The sequence below is a fragment of the Canis lupus genome, chromosome 14, assembly GCF_011100685.1.
Source record: "Canis lupus familiaris isolate Mischka breed German Shepherd chromosome 14, alternate assembly UU_Cfam_GSD_1.0, whole genome shotgun sequence".
Taxonomy (NCBI): Eukaryota; Metazoa; Chordata; class Mammalia; order Carnivora; family Canidae; genus Canis; species Canis lupus.
Genome location: NC_049235.1, coordinates 5,984,247 through 6,008,228, shown reverse-complemented (window position 1 = coordinate 6,008,228; position 23,982 = coordinate 5,984,247). Strand labels below are relative to the sequence as shown.

The following is a 23,982-nucleotide window of genomic DNA, read 5'->3' as shown; positions in this document are numbered from 1 at the left end:
ACACATTCATATACTGGAGTGGTTGTCTGGGTCACATGGAATTCAGGATATGAAAAGAGTCGGTCTATTATTTTTAAAGCACTACAGACACATCTGTCATTTTATTAGATGGCTCAGGGCTGTGAAGTGCCTTTTTCAGGGTAAAGGCTGAAATAAACTCAGAAGTAGTTGGGAAGGCAGGGCACCTGGGTGGTTCCATGGCTGAGGGTCTGCCTTCGACTCAGGACGTGATCCCAGGGTTCTGGGATTGAGTCCTATATTGGGCTCCCCAAAGGGAGCCTGCATCTCCCTCTGCCTGTGTCTCTGCCTCTCTCTGTGGGTCTCTTATGAATGAATAAAATCTTAAAAAAAAAAAAGAAGTAGATGGGAGGGCATTTTGAAAAATAATGATAACTCTCATTTATAGAATGCTTCCTCTGGCCAGCACCATGCTACATGCTTTGTGTGCATTTTCTCAACATTCACTACCACCGAACAAGGCTGGTGGTATCTCCATTTTCCATGTGAAGGAACAGAAGTTTAGAGAAGGAACATGACTTGCCCTTCGTCACAAAGCTTATGAATGGCAAATCCAAACCCCGATGTGCCTGATTCCAAGCCACCATTCTTTCCTGCTCAGTGCTTTGTGATGCTGTACACGAAGCTAATCTTCAGTGGCCACCTGGACCTCTGAGCATACACTGGCTCCAAGTTTCAGGGTTTTATCAATGAGCCCATGAGTAAATCAGTAAAATCAGCTTTGGTTCTGATTAGCAGAAGCAGCACCAAATAACCCACCAAGAGGAAGGAGAAGACTTAGGAACAAGTAGGATTTGGCTAGCACTGAAGGAGCAGGGGCTGGACTCTCAGCCGCAATTCTGATTTGCAGTGTGACCTGGAGCAAGTCACATTCTCGGAAGCTTTGTCTTTTCATTTATCTTAAGGAAGCTCAAGTCAAAAGATGATGGTAGGAAAAAAAAAAAAAAAAAAAGATGATGGTAGGCTAGCCCACCAGATCATGCATGCAATTGTGACAGAGCTAAAATACCGTCTCCAAAATACAGCCCAGCCATTTCTCCTTCTGTGTTTCCCATTTCTGCAGGGGCAGTGGGGCCAGAGGGGCCCTGCAGGCTTCTGGATCCAGAGTGTCAAGCTCTGCAACCAGCTCCCTGCACCGCCTTGAGTGAGTTACTTTGACCCTGGGCGTCAGTCTCCTCACCTGTCAAACGAGGGTCAACAGCAGTACCTGCTGCATAAGGTTGTGACAATTAAGATACACAAGGAAAAGCAATTTGACTTAGAAAGAGCTCAAGATAAACACTCAGTAAATGATGGCTATGATGCTAGAAATAAGAAATCACTCTTCCTTCAGCACATTATAAGCAGAGATGTGTCTAAGAAATCTGTCACAGTTTGAAAAATGCCAGGCTCACAGATTCTGCTTGCATACATTTTGCTGTACAGGGATGCATTCCAGAGTAGCTAGCTATAGAGGTGTTTGGAGAATACTCGCATCTGAAAAGATGCCCTGGGATGCCCAGATGGCATCTCCAACTGAATTAAGTGAAATGGGTATCTTTAATATTTTCTAACTTCTCCTCTTCCCATTCTAAGACCCAAATATGGGATCCATACCCTTGCTTTTAAGCAAGAGTTCATATTATAGGCTTTTTTCAATAATAAATTGGGGGCTGAGTGTTTAAGGGGAAAGGTATAGAGATCAAACACTGATGATCATTCACAACAATTTTACTGTGGAATCACCAGCAACAAAATAAGACAAGACTCCCATAAGGTTGATTTACCAACACAAGCCTCTACTTACACAGGGATGTAAACGCAATCTGTTGACAGATATTTTCCAGGCACAGAAATCCTCAGAGGCATTCATTCCCGAGATCAGCACCTGGAATTTAAATGTGTGTGTGAACCCTCAGGAAATATCCCAGAGCAACAGATGAAGTAAAAGTCAGCTCCACCAACATCCTAAAGAGATGAATTTTAAAAAAGAGAAATAAACACCACCTTCTCTTTCCTGCTTAAGACCCAGAGTTTGGGGAAATACCTGCACTATGAGGGACCTCATGCTGGTGCTCTCGGTCCGGGGCTGGCCACCACCACGGAAATCATCTGCTGACATGAACGGCGCATTTCGCAGATTGTCAGCAAGATGTTTTACGAAATGATACATGGTATAAACCTAGAATTCCAATCACAGAAGAAGGCATAAAGGCAGCCTTCCCCAAAGATGCGAGGAGGTTTCTATTTTAAAAGTTTGACTTTGCAACCTCATGCTGCAGCAGCAGGGACTCCAGAAGGCCAACAGAGGGCAGCACGAGCCCGGAGGTACCACCTCACCCGCCTGGGAGTGGGGCGGGCTGGCAGAGGGCAATTGAGAACTGAAACTGCAAAACTTTCCCCGCTCCGTGGTCGAACTCTAAAGCTGGAATGCACCTTTCACCACATCACAGGAGAGGAAGCCCATCAGAGGTCTCCTGTGCCTGAAAGCCAATCGCTCAAGGGCACTTTAGTCTTTGACATGCGCCCTGCCACAGCAAAGGGGTCGGGGGAGTGCCCGGGGAACAGCTCCATGGAGGGTTCCTCCCGAGGGGCTCCCATCCCCCAGCTCACATTGCAGCCGGCGGGCGCCCGGGCCCCAGTGACTCAGCGGTGTGATGGAGGCAAGTCTGTCCTGTCAAGTTACCACTGATCGCCAATTCTCAGTTAATGATTACAGCTCCACAGATGAACTTAAACACAGCTGAGGCCACAGCGCCGGCCCTGTGCTTATCGGTGCCCGTGCCGGTGGCCGGGTGGTACCGTCTAGGTCCAGGCATCAAAGCCGGCTGGGGAAGGAAACTGGACTGCTTTCTAAGCCCCCCACCGACTGCCCATGCGCTTCAAGATGCTATCACAACAGGGACCATTATGCTGGGAACGTTCTCAAGAGCTGGGACTGAAATTTGAGACGATCTTGACAAGAGAAATGTTCAAGAGAAGCCACAGTTGTATTCAATAGGGTCTCACAGCAGAAAAACCAGTCTAAGACATTCAATCTGAGAAGTACAAATGAGAAGACCTGCCAGGTTAAACACAAAATTCAAACCAATGTGGACTGTTAGATTACACACGATTCTGAAATATTTAAATACTGTTGTAGAATAATAGCATGTTTCCACACTTGTCTGATCTCAAAAATGGGGGCACGACCCAAAGTCAGAAGGAGCTCTTTCCCCTTTCAACAGTAACTAAGGTATGAATCAGACTGTGAGGAATGCCAGGCTGATTGTTTTCTGGAGCTTTTCAGTATTTGGAAAAGCCTCTGGAATAGTTCGTTCAAGATGCTGAGAAGTCCCGCTTTAATTAACTTTGTCCTATAAATGCTCATGAGAAAGCCTGATTCTGAACATGCTTTTCCCAGCCTTGCCATGGTTCCTCTGTGAACACTGCACCTGCAGCCTCCTCAGGTTCATGAGTCTGTGCATTATTTACAGACTGGAAGACCACAACACAAAAAGGTCTGGTTAAGAATACTGTATCAGTTAGTGGTAAGGCTTCTCCAGCTCTGAGGATAGGAGTTTGACAAATACATGTTCAGCTTCCCACTAGCACCCCTGCCTCCCCTTAGGAGCACTGAATCTGTGCTTTCCACAGTGGCTCATGGGTTTTTTTTTTTTCTTAAAGATTTTTATTTACTTATTTTGAGAGAAGGAGAGAGAGGGAGAGGGGAGAGAGAGAGAGAGAGAGCACACGGAGCACACATAAGCAGGGGGGGAGGGGCAGAGGAAGAGGGAGAAGCAGACTCCCTGCTGAGCAGAGAGCCTGACGCAGGCTTGATCTCAGGACCCTGGGGTCATGACCTGAGCCGAAGACCAGCGCTTAGCCAACTAAGCCACATAGGAGCCTTTGGTGGTTCTAATCTAAGTGCAAGGCTAAGGCCTGTACCAAACCTCTCCCCACAGGGGAGTGTGACAGCCAACGAGTGTGCTTCACCACTGGGATTTCAGCAGCTTTCTGGAAAGGGAGTCAAGGGTCAACCTGCCTTCTCAACAGGACAGCCTTGGTCACAGAGGACTCCCATAGGGGTCATCCCCCTGGACATTTTAGGTCTTAGAAGCAGACCTCTATCAATCCCTGCCTAGAATCAAAACTACCAATAAATATCATTTCCCTACCTTTGTCTTTCCTCACTAGTCCCTGCTTGTCTGAGTTAATGAGCTTACACGTTGCCTTTTTTTTTTTTTTTTTAATTTTTATTTATTTATGATAGTCACACACAGATAGAGAGAGAGGCAGAGACACAGGCAGAGGGAGAAGCAGGCTCCATGCACCGGGAGCCCGACGTGGGACTCGATCCCGGGTCTCCAGGATCGCGCCCTGGGCCAAAGGCAGGCGCCAAACCGCTGCGCCACCCAGGGATCCCCTACGTTGCCTTTTTAATGTCAAGTGCAATGAAGTGACTGCACATTTAAACTGGAAACAGAAGTGAGCAGTGTAAGGTTGGGGACCAGAAAGACCTGAATTCAAATTTTGCCTCAGTCAACCTGTTACACAGTTTGAGCAAACAATTTATCCCTTTCTGAGCTTCATTATTTGTGAAAATATAACTTAAATAAAACACAAGGTATGTAGATCTTCAATACATGTGAACCCCACTCCCACCCCCAAGCCCCACATTCTCCTGCTATCCCCATAGCACATCTAACACTTTGGATCAAACTTCCAAAGGTGGAAGACTAACCCTAACACTGGACATTAGTACATAGAGGCTGTGGGGCTAGGGGCTTCTCTCAGGAGAAAGGACAGCATGTAAGCCAAGGATGTCACAACAGGGATTCAGGAGTCTGGAAAAAGACATACAACCTGAAACTGGGATGAGGATCCTGCAACCTGTCCATCTGCCTATTCCTGCATCACTGACACATGGAGGAGCTGTATGAGGCTCAGAGGGTATGTGTGCAAACAAGGCAGATGAGTCTGGTGTAAGTAAACCTATCAACAGATGATGACAGCTCCGTATGGGAGTGGGGTGTCACGCTGGGACAGTTACGTCCTTCACAGAAGGCCCAGCCACAGCAATGCTGCAGAGCCCCAAATCCCTGCTGAACATTACTGATAAAGACAGATCCATTAAAATCAATTAATTGGCATTCACTGATGGCCCCCAAGAGCCCAAGAGCTGAGCTAGACACCGCTAGGAAAATACGTAGTTAGATGATGTGACTACACTTGTCTGTGACCTTTAACTGTGGAAGGAAGTCTAAGCCTAGGGACAAACGCAGTCTGAAGTATGTCTTATCGACAGAGATGACAAGGGTCATTTAGGATTACAGGAGTGACTGGTCCATGGGCCTCAGCGGAGCTCTGCAGGGTGGCCTGAGCAGGTGAACAGGGAGGCTTTCAGGGAGGGGACAGTACATCGTGTTAAACACAGCACGGAGGTGATGATCAGTGAGGATGGGGAAGCCACTGCCATTTGGCAGGGGGACTTTGGGGAGTGAGACTACAAGGGACTTGAGAGAATGCTGGCCTGCAGAAGGACAGAGAGATGGTGCACTCACGGATATAGCCTCCCACCCACCCTGGCCCCGGCCCCCTGGCACTCACACGGGGTGAGAGTTTTGGGATCAGGGATGGAACAAGATGAGAAAAAACATGAAATGTATGACGAGCAGGGGAACGGATGTCTGTTAAGACCAAGCATGTGGGGAGCACGACACCGGAGACGTAAAGGGAGGACTGGGCACTAATCCTCGGGTAGCTGGCAGGTTGGCAGGGGTGTAGACAAGTAAACAGGTGGTATCAAGACAACGGAATAGGTACCAGGAGAGAGAAACTCCAGGAGAGAGGAACTGTGGGCCCTGGGGACCTCCCATTCTCCATCTCCACAGAGGAACGGGCAAGAAGAGATGGGGTGGTCACTGCCTGTGGGTTTCCTTGAGAGGCTGGGGGCCTCCTTCCAGGATGCCTTAGCAAAAGGGGTATCCAAGCACCCATTTGTCTGGAATGCAGTTTCACCTGGGGACGGAACAGACTGAATGCCCTGTAAAATGCCCTTCAGGAGGACAGGAGTCCCGGTCCCTCACTCCAAGCCTCTAGAAGGCCAGAGGAAGATAACTGTGTCCTGAGATGCTGAACCACACAGATGCTGAGGTGAAGTAAAGGCGTGACTTTCACATGCACAGCTGAGATAGTTCCATACGTCCATCAGGACCAGCGGCCACCAGGACCAGTGCTCAACCAGGGCTGACATTCACCATGACCAGTGGCCACCAGGACCAGCGGCCACCAGGACCAACACCCACCAGCACCAGCGCCCACCAGGACCAGCACCCACCAGGACCAGTGCTCACCAGGACCAGTGCTCACCAGGACCAGTGCCCACCAGGGCTGATGTTCACCATGACCAGTGGCCACCAGGACCAGCACCCACCAGGACCAGTGGCCACCAGGACCAGCGCCCACCAGCACCAGCACCCACCAGGACAAGCGCCCACCAGGACCAGTGCTCACCAGGGCTGACATTCATCAGGACCAGTGCCCACCAGGGCTGATGTTCACCATGACCAGCGCCCACCAGGACTAGTGCCCACCAGGGCTGATGTTCACCAGGACATCACCAGACTGGCGGAGAACACCAGTGGGGAGGAGGGGCTCTCATACACTGTCCCCAGTCCCCACCGCCTTGCCTCATGGAAGAAGGCTCTGAATACAGCACCACCCCAAGTTAAGAACCAGCAAGGGTAGGTAAAGGGCATGCTAAGTCAAAGCGAACATCAAAGTCTTAAGAAAACAACACAAGTTGCTTTCTATCCCATTTTTCCAGCTTCCTGGGTAATTCTCTGTTAGGAAAATTTTACCCACAGCTTAAATTTCAAACACTTGCTACATGATAATTTTTTAAAGTACACATAAATATAACAAGAAAAAAAATCCAAGGTAGATTTCAGTTAAAGCACTACCCGCATGCCTCTCCGCGTCACTCAGGCAGGTGCCAAGGTGTGCTAATGTCCTCTCATGTGACGCAGTCCCCAGGGAAGGCCACATGGACACAGGGCATTCTGTACAGCCAAACACTTCTGCCTAGCTCCGTACAAAATGAACAGTCTACCTTAACAATGAAGACAGTACAGTGATGAGAGGACAAAGTATGGTTATTTATCTGCTAGAAGCTAAACAAGGGATGATTTTTCTTCCACGTTGTCTTCAAGGGCCAGGAGGACAGAAGGAGTGGCCCCTGCTGTTACTAGGACTTCCTTCTATGCAAAGATCTTGTTGAGAGATGCTTCCCCTATGACATCTTTTAGTTTACGCTTTTAGGGCAAATTGCGTTTTGTAATCATCATGCCACTAACGTAACGAAGCAATATGTGACAGCTGCTTGACACCCTCCTGAAAGGTACGTTTCAGGATCTGCTCCCCAGAGGGCTTGTGGCCAGGAATCTGGTGCAGGTCTCTGCTCTCTGACTGGTTTTTCCTCCTTAAGATAAATTATCTCATCTCTTGGTTCAGGCTGTTGCCCTTCTAACAAATAAGGGCAACATCCTCTTCCTAGGCACCTAGGTGGGCTCGGGTGACCTGCCTGCCCTATGCTTTTCTGGCTCCCATGGCGACGGCAGGTGGCACGGGGTCCATAGTACTGGTCCTGTGTCGGGAGGCCCCAGCAGGGTCACCGGGTCACACCCTGGCTTCTGGGGAAACGAATCTTCCCTGTGGGCTTCCGGACATCCTCCAGTCCTCCTCCAGGCAGGAGGAGGCTGTGCCAGCTGCTCTTCCAAAGCCTTCCTCCTCCAGTCTGTCCTGTGTCTCTGCCCTGTTCTTCCCCCACTGCACCCCCTTCACTCTATTACCAAGAGGCACTTTCAAGCTCCTAGAGCATCCTCTAAGTATTACATTTACTTAGTGCCCAAAAGAGTACAACATGTTCTTAGAACATTGCTCAATTCTTTCTCCTGTGGGAAGGATTCAAAGTTTGTTTTATTAAGATCTAGTGTGGCATAAGTTAATTCTCATCCAAAAAAAGAAAAAGAGAGAGAAAGAGAGAGAGACGTGTATCAGGTCTCCTACTTTGGCAAGGAGATAGAAATGTTATTCTTATTTCTGCCCAGGAGCTAATAAATTCACAACACTGACAAAGGAGATTTTGAAAAAGCTGCTAATGACAAATAAATGACTGATTTGTTTCCTTTTTTAAAAAATGAAGTTCTCTGTTCTGACCTAAGTAGTTTTCTAAACATTCCTCAAAGGGCAAGTGGCCTCTCCTGGCTGGTAGGCCCTAGGCATGCGGGAGCCTCCTCCCAAGGCTTGGACGAGGGCTGGCGTGGCCAGAGGAAGGAGGCCGGACATGGACTGGCCTTTCCTTCGTCTCTGTGGCCTCCAGCAGACCAAAGTCCCTGCATCGGTTCTTCTCTCTGAAACAGAAAAGCTGTATTTGATCATTTGCCCTTTGCTCTAAAATAAGAGGATTCTAAAATACGACATTAAGTGTAAGGCTGGTTTCTGCTCTGGATCTCACCTAAAGGAGTTTCAGTCATTAGCCCGTGTATGTGGAGAGAGAGAAACATTCTGAATCATTCAAAGCCATTAAGAATGTTGGCTGGGACTTCTAAAGGGCAGGATAAACAAATCCGTGCCCAGGCGGGAACTCACTTACTGGATGTCTCTGCCCTTTTAACTCGTCATCGCCCAAGTGCTGCCCGTTACCTTCTAATGGCTTTGATGCTTCCTGCTATCACACTAGTCCTACTGACACAACCTTCTGAAAGGGTGGGCATATGTATCTCGGTACCGAATGCTCATTTACTTCTCTGCATGTTCACCTGATTGGCTTTTTGCAACCTTTATCCAAAAGCAGGGGAGTCTTCCCACCCCGTGTGGGTCAGAGAATAAAAACCTCTCTCCTTAAAAAAACCTCTTTCCCCAAACTGCACTCCAAACCCAGTGAGACTAGACTAATTCTCTTGACTGAAATGGATTCTAGTACAACCAATGGACCCTCTAACCTTCAAATGCTTTTGGGTTCAGCCTTTATCGATCTGAAATCACAAAGGTTGTAGGGATCAGCATAGAGTTCTGGTTTCTAGTAGAACCCACATCAATTCTTCTGCCCTACAAGAAAACTAGGGAAGCTTTTACTATTCCATATATTTCCATGGCTATTTTTTTTATACATTCAGGATTCATGGGAAGTAAACAAGAATAAAGGAGGAAACCGTGAGCTCTATCTGTGTGGGCCCCAGGGAGGTCACAGGGCATGTGCATACCACCCAGAAACTCAGGACAATCTGCTCAGGAAAAGACAAGGTTAGGTTTTTGTCATTAGAGACACTTAGCTACAGAGAATTAACCAGTCAATGAGGAGTAAAGTAAAAAAAAAAAAAAAAAAAAAAAAAAAAAAAAATCCCATACCCCAAAAGTGATCAATATGATGCCACTTTCTGTAAGCTTGAAAGCTCACAGTGGTGACAAGCAGTTAAGCACGTACATTTGCAATCAGGCAACTGACTAATTGTCACTGGACTTTTTTAATGGCCCTTATAGGAACTGAGTAAGCGGGTAGTATTTCCTAAGAATCATTGCTCAGTTGTGAAAATGTAGAGAGCTTTTTACTTTTGTTTTTTTGGAAAATCCTGATTAGCTGAAATGATGACTAGGTAGGCAGACCTGTACTTCTTTTGCCACTCGATAAGCGCTTATTCTGCTGGCAAGGAGAGATGTTAGAGTTAACTTTTTTTTTTTTTTTTTTGACTGAGGTCATCTCTATTCATTGGTGTAGTAAACAAGCCAGACCTTTTCTTTTTTTTTTTAAATAAATAAAACCTCCTTTCAAGAACAACAGTACGTTTTTATCTCCCTGGGAATGAAATAAATTTAGAAAACAACATCCAACAGAGAATCTATGAATAATAAAAATGTAAAAAAACAAACCCTACATCTCATTTGATCATTTCCTAGAATACTAACAGCTTACATAGCTCTCCATTTTAGTTTTTAAGCTCTCTTAATTCATAAGCTCAAGCAGAATTTTAAAATATCACTTTAAAATCCTCTCCATTCCATTTTTTAAAGGTATCTGTAAATGGATAATTTTGGTGTGTTTAAATAAAACCACCACAGGCTGTTAACTGTAAATGTGAGAAAAATCCTGTGTTTTGCCCAAGACACCAGCTAGGGACTACCATCAGGTAAGTTCCTTTTTGGTTCTCCAATGGGTCTTATTTCACTTTTTTATGGGCTCAGTGATACACTAGATGCATCAAGGAGCCCATTTTTCTTTTGCTCTCGCTGTCTCACTGAGAGCCCTTCCAGAGCCAGGCAAGGTGGAGCGTTGCCGGTTTGCCCAAGCTGGCCTCCATAGGGCACCGTTCCCAGGGTGGTGACTCAGCTCTGGAGGCCACCTGCTGCGTGGGTGCCATCTTCCGGGTCATTACCAGTCACGAGGGTAGAGGAGCAGGGTAGAGCTGAATGGACCCAAAGGATCAACAGCTCAGAGCCAGGTCAAGGGCAGCGCCAGAAGGAGAACCTTTTTACGAAAGATCTGCCCCCCTCACAGTTGAGCATTAAATAAATAGTAAAGGGCTTCATGCCTGGATCCTAACTTCTCGGTCTCCACATGGCCATCAACGCCATGATATAAAGTGAAGGCAGGGCCATGGGGCAGTTCCCACTTTCAACACCATTTTAAGTCCATGGATTTCAAATGCAATAAATGGCTCCCATTGCCTGCAAGATATCCGAGTGCTGTGAGGCCTTTCTACCACCTTTAGCACTTTCTCTACTTCCTTGGGGTAAACCCTCTGCCGCAACCAAAAGGCCTTAAGAAGCCTTCCTGGACCGCCCTGTCAGGGCCCCCTCTTCTGCACTCAACATTCTTGCTCTTACTGAGTCTTGTAACATGTTAAGCTACTCCATATCAAACATTTAAGGGATACATACGCCATGTCAGATGCTGTGTCAGCGCTTGCAGCACCAAGGAAAAAGACACATGCTTGTGGCAGGAGGAGCCTTCCATCCCTCAGAGGATGAGAGAAATGGGCAAGTGCCCTTGGGCACATGTGGGGAGCCATGGGAGACAAGGGAGCAAGGAGGCTCGGCAGGTCTGCCTGCTGTGCCTGAGGATGCTCTACTGAAGAACTCTAGGTTTACTCTTAAAGGAGGGATAGAGTTTTTTGTTTTTGTTTTTAAAGATTTTTTATGTATTCATTTGTATTCATTTGAGAAACAGCACAAGCAGCAGTAGAAGCAGAGGGAGAAGCAAGCTCCCTGCTGAGCAGGGAGCCTGATGGGGGGCTCTATTGCAGGACCCAGGAATCATGACCTGAGCTGCAGGCAGATGCTGAACCATCTGACCCACCTAGGTGCCCCAGGAAGAATAGAGTTTTAAAGGAAGAAGGGGTCCGACAAGGAAGGGAGATGAGGAGGAAAGAACCACACATGGTGCCTTTTCCTCAGCATCACTGCAGCATGGGGTTCAAGGTTGGGGGGGCCCATGAGCCTGGGGGGGGTGGACCAGGTCTCTCCCACGCAAGAACTCCGCACGGCTGAGTGGCTAGACGAGTGAAGTATGACAGCTGAGTTACCTCCGAGTGAGAGAGGGGCAGACAGCAGCACTGCTTGGAACTGGGGATTTTACAGCAAAGAGGCACCTTCACATTCACTACCTTGTTTCATCACCACCGCATTCTTGCGCCACTCATTTGGCAATTAATCACACAGCACCCTGTGACATGTTCATTTCTGCTATCTTGTTCCTTAATGTCTCCTGCCTCTTTTTTGTCTTCTCTTTTCTCCTGGACTATCAGGTTTTCACAGGCACACAACCATATCTTCTTTTTTGATGGTTCAAAAAAGAACCATCAAAGTGACTAGCACAGCACAGCTGCTTAGACCCACAGACCTGCAATTACATATGTCTTAACTGAAATTTTAGGATGTGCTTTTGCCATATTGCCTGTCATATAAGTCATCAAATCTATCAGCAAATAATTCCTGAGTCCTAGAATTCAGATGGTCCTTAGAGCACATGTAAGAAGTGGCGTGAAATATAGGTGAGGTGGGGTCATGCCAGGAGGTCCTGGACTGCCACGCTGAGGAATCTGGAACTCTCGTATAGAAGAGTTTTGAGTAGGGAATTGATGGGATTGAAGCATACTCAGAAGAGATTACTCTGGAAGGAGGATGGGCTAATGGAGACAGAGAACAGTACAAGCAGAGGTTATTAAGAGGTTTTGCTTACTGAGGTGAGAGTTTCTCAACCATCTGCACGGATACAAGGGCCTTTGCTCTGGGGACCCTTGGGCTTAACTTCATTGTTCCGAGCTCCATCACACCTAAGGGGAACACTTGAGGATTTGGGGTCCTCGCCTGCTTTTCTTCCCCTTCCCTTTATTTCTAACAGCCATGGAGTAACAGTTCTATGCCAAAAACTGTGGTACGGAGATGAAAGTCCAGTATCTACTATAGGGCAGAGGGTTTCCCAAAGGAGGTGAAAGAGTAGATGGATCTTCAGAATGAGCAGGTGTTAACAGTTAAACAAAAGAGGAAGAGAGAAGAGCACATGCAAAGATGCAGCCCCGGGGCAAAGGAACTGGGCTCGAGGGTCTTCTGGGAGATGTGCTGGAAACCTAGAAAAGGAGGAACCATTAAAAGGCTTTACCAAAACCATCAGATTTCCATTACAGCAGTATCATCGGTCTGGAGTCTGAAGGTAGTGACCCCACTGGAGTCAAAGACAGGACAACATATAGATATGACAGAAGCAGAATGGTTAAGCCTTAGAGATGAAACACAGGTAGGGAAAAGGTGACTGAGAAGTCTTTGCGAAGGACCTTTACAATTGATGCATTTCACACGGGGGTCCGGCAACAGGTAACACACGCAACTGCCTGGTGCTGGCCACAAGGTGGCAGCCACACACAGCCATTCACCCCCCCAACCTCCCCACCCCGTGGGTTTGCCAAAAACACGGGGAACAGACAGAAGTGGCTGGCCCTTTTTTAAGGCTTTCTGGAGTAACAATTCCAAGTAATAAAGAATATTTATCATTACTGTGAAGTAAATTTAAGACATCAGCTATTGAGGGTGGTTTCTCTTTGCCCCCATGAGACCTGACAAAATATCAGGTTTGTGGCTTGCAGACAATCAGCACTTTACTGCCCTCATCTTGTCTTTCTATCCCCAGACTGCTCACCTGGTTAGCACTCCCTCAGATTTGTAATGCTGCTTTGCCAGTCCCCATGCCTCCAACAGGGCAGCAGAAAGACCTTCTCTTGCCTGGGCAGCAGCCTTTAAAGACATCATTCTTAGAGGTGCCTGGGTGGCTCAGATGGTTGAAGCGTCTGCTTTTGGCTCAGGTCATGATCCTTACATCCTGGGATGGGGCCCCTTGCTGGGTACCCGGCTCAGAGGGGAGTCGCTTCTCCCTCTCCCTCTGCTCACACTCTTTCTCTCTCTGTACCTGTTTCAAATGAATAAATAAATTTTTTTTAAAAAGTGTCTTTTTTAGTGGAAGATTTATATGGAGCCACCCAAACTGAAAAGAGAACAGGGCTCTCTGCCACGCAGGGCAGAACCGCTAAGTACATTCTGGAAGGGAGCCACAAGACAAGCTTTGTAAGCTTGCCCCCTAGACACACTTTCCTCCTTCTGAAAACCTTTCATGGCAGAAGCCATGACGTATCAACTGATTTGGGGGGAACAGCATGAAAACCTCTTCTTGCCTCTCAGTGGGCTATTGTAAGGATGGCCAGCTGAGTCCTCAGAGAAGTGTGCTGAGCAACTAAACAGTGTAGGATGAGAAGTTTCAATGAAAGGGTTTTCATCCAGGAGAACCAGCCAGTGAAGAGCTTGGCCACCGTGACTAAGTCCGACAAAACCTGAGACGGCAGGAAAACTGGCGAATGCTGCCTGGGGACCTCAGCAAGCGTGGAGGGCCTACGTCTTCATGTCAGCACCTCTGCCTACCTGAGGCCCCTGGTCCCCACCGCATGGAGATTACCTGAGGGCAGTGTCAGGGCATGTGTTCCATGTGAGGCCGAGGGCAGCCACTTGTTCTGCTGAAGTGAGGACTGCTGTCTCAGCATCAGGCGGACGGAGGCAGGCGCATGACGAGGTGCCAGCCTGAGCACTGCTCCACAGCCAAAGGGCACTGGGGACCGCCTGCCCCTTCAGCTTCCCTGGTCCATCCTTCGCTCTGACTGGCTCTCCTGTGAACGTGTCGGCCACTTAGTACCTGCCGCTCAGGAGCAGAACAGCCTGAAGCACCGGGAGACAGAGCCGTAGATTCCGTAACCTGGAGCACGGTGTCACTCTGCAGTGCCTTCCGGGCATTTCACTTACTACCCGTTCGACCCTCGCAGTGGCCCCGTGAGATGGGTACTATGACCATTCTCAATTCGTGGGTGAGGAAACCGAGGCACGGAGACATTCAGTAACTGCAGGCGCCCAGAGGCACGCAGCTAGTAAGTGGCAGAGCCGGGATTCAGACCCAGCAGCCTGCCGCCTCACCTTGTCAGTGGGCAGAGTGAGGCCAGGTAACCCGCACAACCACAAGGGGCACTGGGGGTGGGATGGATGTGAGGTGTGGGAGGACGAGGCCACACTCTGGCCTCCTGGTCCCAACCCCAGTGCTTCCTTCACGTGCTGTTTCTTCTATGCTCGATAGCCAGGACAGACAGACAGATAGAGCCTCAATCAAAACATGCGTCAGCCAAGTAGAAGCTCCCTAAGAGAAGCCTTCCCTTGTACGGAAATCGACTCACACTTAAGGCCCTGTGGTCTTCAAAGGGATTCTGGAGAGGGTCCCTCCACCCCAGACAGGATTCCTTCCATCAACTCCCCTTAAGCTGTACAATTTATAACCTCACTGAGGTTTTTTTTTTTTTTTTAAAGACTATTTATTTATTCATGAGAGACACAGAGAGAGAGAGGCAGAGACATAGGCAGAGGAAGAAGCAGGCTCCACGCAGGGAGCCCGATGTGGGACTCCAGGATCACGCCCTGGGCCAAAGGCAGGCACCAAACCGCTGAGCCACCCAGGCGCCCCTCACTGAGGTTTTTAGTTGACTTAACATTGCCAGTGGTTTAAATCAGCACACCATAAGCGAGAAGAACCCAATCGCAGAGGTCACGCTGTTCTCAATATCAGAACTGTAACACCTGTTTGAATCGCCTCACAGGAAAAGAGCAACAGAGCAAACCGGGTCCTCAGGCGCCAACTTCCAGGGAAAACTCCTCTTCTGAGGCAGGGGGGTGGTCTCCAGGTCACAGCAGGACACGGGGAGCCCCCCTGGAGGCCGTCTGCAGTAACATCACACATTTGGGCTGCATGGAGGGACCCTAAAAACCAAGCCCATAGTGTGGGTGTCAAAGCTACTCCTTTGTCAAGTCAGCAACCCACAGCCCTCATGAATATTCTGAAGTAGAATATGGAAGTGAAATGCGTTATATTCTAAATTAGAGCAGATGCACTTACCGCTGAACACCCTGCTGGAATTACTTGGGGGCTGGGCGGGGGGGGAGAACAGTGGGAACCAGTGTTTCCAAGCAGCCCTGATGCACTAAAAATATCTCTTACTTCTCCTTTCATCTGTCTGGTCACTGTCCCAGACGCAAGCTCAGCATTGCCTGGTCCACAGAACCTGCTAAACCGCCGTCTACCTCCACTTCTGGACACAGAGTGAATATTCTCAGATGTAAGCACGAGGTTATAGACTATGACATAGCAATGTCCTACTCAAAAAACAGCTGTTGGAAAGAACTGCTTCAGATTGGCATCTCCAGAACACTTGGAAAATAGAGTCCTTTTTTTTTTTTCCTTAAAAAAAAAGGATTGATTGCTTTCACTCTGGACCGGTGAGAACAACTCACTCCAGAGATCCAACTAAATTGCTGGCACCGAAGTTCCTAAGGATACTCAAGCAAATTAAATCTTATAAAGGAAAACTTGTGCATAATATGCCTGTGGACATGGTGCTCTGACCTCCTCCTGCAGCTTCAAAGATATCCTGCTCTATTGCATAACCCATAGCCTTGAAAAAAAAAAATCAGCTTTTCCTGCCAGCAGCTTTGCTGCATCCACCTGTCCCTACAGGTAGTAAAAGATTAGAAAGATCAGAACCACAGTGTTTACACAACACGTTCCAGTACTCTCTTCCTTCTAGCCCCCACCCTAAAAAGTTCAAAGTTCATTTCTCTAAACCAAGGGCAGAGGTGGTTCACAGAGCACACGGGGCCAGAGGGAAGGAGCCTTGCTTGCTTGTCCTCCGCACCCCCATCCATGTCACAGGTGGGCATCACAGGCAAACGGAGGCCCTGGGGGGAGGCAGCTTTGCAGCAGGAGAGGGGTGAGGGGCTCATGAGAGGCAGGCAGGGCCTGAGGCCACCCGGATGCTCCCTTGGGATCCCCAAACTTGCAGAAGTTTAAAATTAGAAAGAGGGCCCCGTGACCGTCCCAGAGGAAGCAGGTTCATTGAATGCAGGGGACGACCTTCCCCAGAATTGTGGGGGGCCAGCTCTGCAGGTTTCACTTTCAGAAGAGCCAACATTGTGTTCTTTACTCCTACTGCCCTGCCGTGCTCACCACCCAGGTCTTTAACCCACAAGACCTGCATGTGGGAGCCACGGCAGAGCTCACCCCATCCATTTAAAGTCATTTTATGGTCCCGTGGGCCTATTTTTCATGCTTTTTAGCACCTGAAATGACTCCTGGTTTCAAGTTCACTAAAATCTGCTTTCACTATTACGTTTTTGTTTATTCTCCTTAACAAGTGACATTAACAGGAAGAGGAGAGCAGCAAGCAGTCTCTTGGGGTGAGGGCTTTCCCCTTTTTTTGGTGGGGGCGCTTTCCTAAGAGCCTGAGGGATGCCCTGGGCTGGGGACACTCACAGGGTTATGAAGAGACCCCAGGAGACTTCTGAGATTGACGCCTTCCAGAGCAGCAGCCGAACAAACCCAAGGCCTCCGAGGGGCCATACCTGCTGGCCTTGCCCACCCTCATCCTGGGCCACACCTGTCTTCATCCTCAAAGGCCAAACATGTCCCCACTCCAGAGCCTCTTACACATGCTGTCCTCCACGCTTGGAACCTTCACCCCCAACTCCTCCACCCACGCACTCCTTTCTCAACCTTTGGCTCCCACTCACCTTAGAAATTATCTCCTCAGAGAACTGCTCAAAACGAAGCCCCCTTTCATCTTGGAGCACCTTTTCCCTCACAGCATGTAGCCTGAGTTTGTTTGTTTGTTTACTTATTTATTTATTTATGAGAGGCAGAGACACAGGAGGAGGGAGAAGCAGGCTCCATGCTGGGAGCCCGACGTGGGACTCGATCCTGGGGGATCCAGGATCGCGCCCTGGGCCAAAGGCAGACGCTAAACCGCTGAGCCACCCAGGGATCCCCGCCTGAGTTTTGTTTTAAAGATTTTATTTATTCATGAGAGACACACACACAGAGGCAGAGACACAGGCAGAGGGAGAAGCAGGCTCTATGCAGGGAGCCCACCGCAGGACTCAATCCCGGGTCTCCAGGATCACACCCTGGGCTGAAGGCGGTGCTAAACTGCTGAGCCACCCAGGCTGCCCGGGTTTTTTTGTGTTTTTTTTTTTTACTGGACTGCTCTTCTGGGCACTTCCTTAGCTTCCATGATGACAGAGATCACGCTTGTTTTTTTTTTTTTTTTTTTTTTTTTTCACGCTTGTTTTTTTAATCACTACCACCACCACCATCATCATATGGGTGCCAATCGGTGACTGGCACACCGTAGATACTCTCGAAAGCTTTGATGAGTGAATGAACAATGACACCAGCCTCTTCTGACCTCCCTGAGCTGCTCTGATCTCTGAATGACCTATAGGAGGTGCCTCTAACCACATCTCCATCTGTCTCTGACCTTCCCCTCTCCCTCGCCCAATAAAACCATAATGAATGCTAGTATATCTGACTGCAAATAACCAGGTCTAAAAGGAGAAGTTCACAACTGACACTCCCAAACAATTGCTGAAAGGATTTATGAACTTGGCCTAATGTTCAACTGTGGTGGCAAAATTAACTTCTCTATGAAATTAAAAATTCCTCCCTGGGGGCACCTGGGTGGCTCGGTGGTTGAGCATCTGCCTTCAGCCCAGGGCGTGATCCTGGAGACCTCGGATCGAGTTCCACGTGGGGCTCCCTGCATGGAGCCTGCTTCTCCCTCTGCCTGTGTCTCTGCCTCTCTCTGTCTCATATGAACAAATAAATAAAATCTTTAAAAAATAGAAAATTCCTCCCTTGGTAACAGCACCGGGAATACCTAGAACAGAGCAGGGTTGAAGAAGAAATCCCGAATTTTATAGCTTAGGAAATGCTGCCCACAATCTCTCTCTCCCCCTCCTCTGAGCACACACTATTGCTGGGGCTCCCTGCCTGTGGTGATGACACAGGCCCTGCATCCCAGGTAAGTCATTCACATCTAGCTCTGTGTGTCCACAGATGCTGCCAGCTTCCCTGCTTCCACTCTGCTCCCCTGCAGGCCTGTGGAAAGCACCCCAGTCTATTATTAGGATCTGTTCAATGATACCGCCCCTCCAGCCAGCAACATCTTCCTTGCCAATCCCACCAGCCCCCCACTCACATCCTCTGGGGCTCACTTTCTCGCTTCCCCGGGGAACACACACATCTCACCCTTATTTCTCACTCCCCAACACACCACAAGCTTACATATTCAACATGCTCGCTGGCTCGCTCAGGGACTTCACTTGAACTCCCCCAGCTCTCTCCACTTTTCCACAAAGCTCCAACCCCAAGGGGAAGAAGGGCTGCAGCCAGCCTGGTCTGAATACAAACACAAGATTCACTGTCAGCACCTTGACACTTGGAAAGAATCCATCACATGTCAGTGTGAGGCTCTCATTGGGAAGGTAGAAGGATGTCACAGGGTGGAAGGAGAGAAGTGAAAGTCTGTTGATTCTCCCTCTGGATCTTGCTGGTTAGGACAAGAAAGACACTGTTTTTGTTAAAGACTCTAACACCTGTGTTACTGGCTGGCCTCGAGATATTCACACGGTACATTAGAGTGTAAGATCTGGGGTCAGTAGACCAAGGCTGAAATCCGGTAGTCCTCACCCTTCTCCATGGTTTCACTTTCCAGCTACCCATGGTCTCAGTGACCCGTGGTCACCCTCAGTCTGGAAGCTGATGATCTTCCTTCTGACTTATCATCACAAGGTCAATGACAGCCGAAGGCTATGTCACCAGCGCCTTATGTCATTCACCCCACAGCATCTCACCACAAATCCATTTTATCGTCTCACATCATTGCAAGAAGGGTGAGTGCAGTAAAGATATTTTTTTAAAGATCTTATTTATTGGGGGGGGGGGAGGGAGAGAGCAAGAGGAGCCGAGGGGGAGGCAGACTCCCCACCGAGCAGGGAGCCTGACAACGAGGGGCTGGATCCCAGGACCCAGAGATCATGATCTGAGATGCTTAACTGACTGAGCTACCCAGGGGCCCACAATAAGGTATTTTGAGATAAAAGCAGCATTTAACTAACTTTTATTATAGTATATTATTATAATTATTCTAACTTATTGTTAGTTGCTGTTGTTAATCTCTTACTGAGTCTAATTTATAAAGTTTATCATAGCTTTGTATGTACAGGAAAAAAACACAGTAGTTAGGGATTTGGTACTATCCACGGTTTCAGGCATCCTCTTGGGGTCCTAGAACACATTCCCCCAGCAGGTAAGTGGGGATTACTATACTAACCATGTACAGGCACCGGGGCAAGCAGATGTTTCCAGGTTAGTACAATAGGGAATCAAGAAACTGACTTCCGAGAGTTGCTGTTAGGATTCATTAACGTCATGTATATGAAAGTACCTTATAATCTGCAAATATGAGATCCTGCATGAATTATTTTCCATTGTCATCAAGTATGTCATTTCTACCTCTCTCTCATTCCAACACTTGTTCAATGTCTGCCACTGTCAGGCACTGTCTTGTGTGTCAGGGTGTTTATCCAAAAGTAAATAGTACTAATCCTGGCTCTCACAGTGTCAGTGCAAACCAGGGAAGACAGACAAGAGACAGAAGTTGGAGCCTAGTATGATACATGCACAAAGAGTAAGCACAGCATGCTGGGGAAGCATGCAGGTCCTGAGCAGTCAGGGGAGGCTACCTGGAGGACCTGGAGGAGGATTCACCTGAAAGGAAGAGTAGTGATTGGCTAAGAACAGAGCGAAAGAAAGCTTCTATGTAAAGGGCAAGCATGACCAGCTTCATTTGGCTGGTCCAGAGACCACAGGATAGGGGTAAAGTTGGGGGGAATACCAAGAGATGAGAGCAGAGCACACAGGGCCTCCGTGCCTCACTGTGGAAAAGTAGCTTTCCCTGATGAGGCACTGTGCAGCCAACTTAGCAATAATATCTGGGACAACAGATTTTGGGGTCCTGACAGCAGACCTGAGTTTACTGGAAGGTACATTAACAAGCTCCCATTCATTTCCAAAAATAAAACAAAGGGGCTTCCATCAAGGGCCATGCCAAGTTGGTTTTTTCAAAAGATGGGATATCTGCTTTGTTAGTTACCTTTTTTGGACCTACTCTCTCATCACCTCCAGCACATTTGCTGGAGTCATGGGGGTGGGCTGTGCTAATATGCACCATTAAAAACAAGCTGTAACCAGGTGATTTAGAATAAGGTATGGCACTGGAAAGCCCAACTGTGGGGGATGCACCACAACAGACAATTGACTACATGAAGTTGATTGGCCCCAAAAGATAGAAATGGCTCTAAAATAGGAATCATTTATGGAAACTGAAAATGACACAAACTAAGTGCTTGGGGCTTAGGAGCCGGGCTACTGTGATCTGCATCTTGGGTCCCCCACTTACCAGCTACATGATCTTGGGAGAAATGACTTAACTTCTCCAAGCCTTAGTTTTCCATCAGAAAAGTGGGTATGATGATAGCACCTGCCTCATAGGAATGTTTACTAAAGCAGATGACCAAGTGGAGGACTTGGCACAGCCTGAGCACAGATGATGCTCAGGCAACAGTGCTAGCTACTGCTGTTACTACTGGCATCATGAGTCTCCTGCATCTGTGCTGGAGCAGATGTACACTCGCCTCCAGTTGACATGAGTGAAAGAGTGGAGACCTGAATACAGAAATGAATGATCCCTGACCCCAGAACATGGATGCCACAGGAAATGCAACTACAGTGACCTGGCGTTCTAGGTTGGTCATGGCCAACCTGTATTGCCTGTATTACATCATGGCCTGTATTACATCACAGGTCACTGACACTTTCTCAACGATAGTAGGGGTACCTCAGTTTCATAGGAGAGGGCTCACAGTTAAATCAGCCCATTAAAGAATGCTATGCTGGAAAATATTCCTCCTCTATCGAAAACACTATTTCTGGGCCCCATGTCGACTTTTTAAAAAAATTCTTCGGAGTAAGGAATATTTCATGAGCGCCTTCTCTTCATGGTAGCTATGTTAAAAGTTAAAGGAACTACCACAAATATCTCATATCTTCCTTCCTAACCTATTCAACAATCCCATTGCCTGTGACTATGTCTAAACTTTATGTTTTAATTTAAACTCATCTTAAAGTTATTTATATCTTTGGCATGTTAACACCTTTGCAGACACTAGGTTCCAACACAGGTGTGACTCACTTGTAAAGTGGCCTCCTTGGGACTCCCAAGGCTAACATTCTGGGATCTGGTAAATGAACTTCATACTCACTCGGTAGCATTTATGATCTCACAGTCTTACTTCCTGCACATCTAGCCTGGAAGCGAAACCTTAAAACAAGCTGTGGACCGAGGAGATGATTCAGAAACTTGATGCCCAGCACGGTAGTGAATGGTGGGAAGAGTCAGTCTTCTTCACGCTTTTCACTGTAAGGAAAATGGCAGGTTACAGTAGCGCTTTCTAACTGCTCTCCCTTGCTCCTGGCAAATTCATGAACACCAAGTAACCTCAAGCTGCTAGTATTGGCCTATCTACAGCATGAAAGGCAGCCCTGGGCTGAGAGTGGGTAGCATGGTAGGGCTCCTCTGGGCGAGAGACGAGGGCACGGGTAAGGACACAGAGCTGCTTCTCAAAGACAGGGTAACAGGAAACAGCTTGGCAGGTTTGGGAAGCAGCAAGCTGACTCTTAAACGCAGCTTATTTCACTGTTTTTCTGAAAATCATTCACTCAAACAGGATGCCTCTTTTGAATGCGGATGTTACAAGAATACCAATTTAGATTATGTTAAATTTTTTCAGTAAAGCTGGTCCTTCAATGCTAAGCATTCAAGTTGGCCAGAATTCTAAAATACTACAGCACTGCTCACCGAGAACATGAAATTTAGAACAGGGGTGACACTGGACCACCACAGAGTGAGTCTCCTGGAGGTCAAGGGGGAATGTGCTCAGTAAGCAGCCAGTCAGCTAATCGGCTTCCTGTGAGTAAGGCTTCCTCTGAATGATCTCAGGAAGGCCCCCTCATCCCTTGCACAGGAGCTAACGGCTTTAACATTCTAGCCCTAGATCTCAGAGTCTGGTGAACTTCATCAGTGGTCATACCTTGGAAAGCATTATTCAGAGAAACTGAAAAAAACAAAACAAAACAAAAAAACAAAAAACGACCTTCCCAGATTTTTGAAAAAGGGGTGGAAACTGACCTATATTCACTGTTGTAGATTAAAATTTATCACAGATTTTAAGTGAAGAAAAAAATTTTTCCACATAAATAAAATCAACTCATTTTATAAACAGTAAAATTGAAGCTCAGATGGGGGTAAAAACAGTACAAAAATTAAAACACCATTAATGTTTGGTGGTGACCAACCATAAGGTGAGTCTAATTTTAATCAGGCTGTGCATCTTCCATTTAACCAGTTGTTATGCCGTGCTGAGAGGCAGATGTGGTAGGTCAGTTTACTGTAAGATACAGCTGCGAGCCCATCTCTAAGCCAGGGTGCTATCAGGCCTCAAATACTCATGGGAATTTAGGGAGCTCATCAATTAGGCTGGAGGAGGTGACCCTGAGCTAAGGTTTGACCTGATCACTCACTATGAACCAGGGACACACAATGCCAAACAAACATTCGTAGGCAAGGTTTGGGGTGATAAGCTGCCCTGGGCAAAGCGGCCTTTATGCTAAGGGCTCCCACAGCAGAGCCTGATGATGGCACTTGGAAAGTGACCTGACTCTGGCAAAAGTTTTCTTATAAAGGGGATCCCTGGGTGGCTCAGCGGTTTAGCGCCTGACTTTGGCCCGGGGCGTGGTCCTGGAGTCCCGGGATCGAGTCCCACATCAGGCTCCCGGCGTGGAGCCTGCTTCTCCCTCCTCCTGTGTGTGTCTCTGCCTCTCTCTCTCTCTCTCTGTGTCTATCATAAATTAAAAAAAAAAAAAAAAAAAAGTTTTCTTATAAAGCCTGCTGTGCCCAGGCAGCCCCTTTGCTAGCTTGGACACGGCCCACTCACCAGACTTCTACAAGCAACCCAGTGCCTACCGTGTGCCCTTCTCGTCCTCTCTTATGTATACTCTTCAGCTCCAACCAAAAGAACAAAAAGCAAGTGTATTGCATATGGGAGGATGGAGCCCATAAGAGGGAGTTGTATTTGAAAAATAAATTCATCGTATGTGAATAATAGTCTTAAGCCTTACAAATCAAGACATATTCATAAAATTAGATTACCAAAACATATCTTGGAAAGCAGCTTCTCTTCGTATTTGTTATATTAGTACAGTAAAATAGTGACCATCATAAGTAGCTGAAAGTTTCTTGGCAATCAAACCTACCAATTAGAGAAAAAAACAGAATGGAAGAAAATGTCTGATACTCCACTTGAATTCAAATCATGATTCAGGAGTTTTAAAAATTGTCACACGAACAGACCAATGATAAAGGGAAAAAATGGTAAAATATTAATTGTAGAGTCCAGTTGGTGTGTGTGTGGGGGTCACTGTAAAATTATTTTAACCTCACTGTAGACTTGAGACTTTTAGTAATAAAATGTTGG

At 47.5% G+C, this 23,982-nt stretch overlaps 1 long non-coding RNA gene across 1 annotated transcript in view; it reads right to left on the bottom strand.

Annotated features, from left to right (window-relative positions):
* Positions 1-23,982, bottom strand: part of LOC102155521 — a 69,303-nt gene that overhangs the window by 9,311 nt on the left and 36,010 nt on the right. The window contains exons 4-5 of the long non-coding RNA XR_005369296.1: positions 13,169-15,315; positions 1,805-1,885 (exon numbers count right to left, since the gene is read on the bottom strand). This is a non-coding gene — a long non-coding RNA (uncharacterized LOC102155521). The remainder of the gene's footprint in view (positions 1-1,804; positions 1,886-13,168; positions 15,316-23,982) is intronic.